This window comes from Belonocnema kinseyi, chromosome 4 (genome assembly GCF_010883055.1).
Source record: "Belonocnema kinseyi isolate 2016_QV_RU_SX_M_011 chromosome 4, B_treatae_v1, whole genome shotgun sequence".
NCBI lineage: Eukaryota > Metazoa > Arthropoda > Insecta > Hymenoptera > Cynipidae > Belonocnema > Belonocnema kinseyi.
The window spans coordinates 138,005,135-138,006,373 of NC_046660.1; the positions used below are offsets into that span (position 1 = coordinate 138,005,135).

General features: G+C 35.8%; 1 protein-coding gene across 3 annotated transcripts in view; it reads left to right on the plus strand.

Annotated features, from left to right (window-relative positions):
• Positions 1 to 1,239, plus strand: part of LOC117171173 (exportin-2) — a 278,471-nt gene that overhangs the window by 101,452 nt on the left and 175,780 nt on the right. The gene's annotated exons all lie outside the window — the stretch shown is intronic.

Below are 1,239 nucleotides of genomic sequence, written 5' to 3' on the forward strand. Positions count from 1 at the left end.
CAGATTCGGGACCCGTTTATCGCGTGATACCTTACACCCACTCTTTACTTTCACATCTCTCGGTAAACCAATAGCTGAAAAGGAGGAACTGGATAGATTTTAAACTGAAGATTGCAGTGCGTATTTAAATGTTATTTAGCATGCGCTCGTGGAAACAATTGCAAGCTCACATCGCTAGCGAGCAGACCAATCAGCTGTTCTCCCTGAAAGGCAGCCTGCCCTCCGATGAAGTGGTGGGAGCCAGTGAAATTTCTCCTTATTTTGCGATAAACGGGACTCATTCATTTCAGAAGCTTTGCAATAAACGGGTCTTTACAGTATTAATGGACATATCTCTAATAATGGCCGTCTTTGGAGTAGAAGGTATGAATCCTTCAAAATTAACGTAAATAAAACAAAAATTATAGGGTTCTAAGAAAATAATGAAAAAACAATATGCAAAATTGTCTTCAGTTGCGGATTAAAACAATTTTCAGGCTTGGCAGTTGCAAAATTGCCCCCTCCCCCTTATATCGTTTTTTTGAACAATTAAATAGGTGTTCATCAGGAGCAGGTAATATTGAGAAGAAGATATGACTTATATGCCATTTATTTATTATCAAATAATATTATTGATAACAAATTATAACCCAAACATTTTCAGTCACAATTTAAAAACGTTCGAAATGTTGCCAGCCCTAAAAAGTTGCCGCCCTAGACAGCTGCCTATGTTGTCTGTTCGGTGAATCTACCAGTAATTGTCTTTAATGATGAGAGAATTAAGCAAGTTAAAAAGTACGTATATCTTGGAAACTTATTCACTAGTCACGGAAAGATATACAGGGTGTCTAAACAGTCCAGGGACGGTAAGATATTTCCTCAGGTAAAATATTTTTCAAAAAAGTGAAGGTCATTCCTAAATTAAATTTCAACGAGGAATTCAATGGGGGCCTTCATTTTGATCTTGAAGTTGACCTTCATGGCTTTTTGAAGGTCAACTTTGTTTTTTATATGGAAACCCCTTTTTTACATCTACAATCGATAGAGCGGAAAATTCTACGTTCACATACGTACCCAAGTCATAGGTCAATTGTAAGATTCAAGGTCAGTTATAGGTAATTTGAAATTAACAAAATTTCCAAGAGGTCAGTGTAATTTCTGAAGTAAATTTCAACGAGAAATTTAATGGTGACCTTCATTTTGACTTTAAAGTAGACCTTCATAGTTTTTTGAAGGTCAAATTTGTTTTTTCAAATGGAA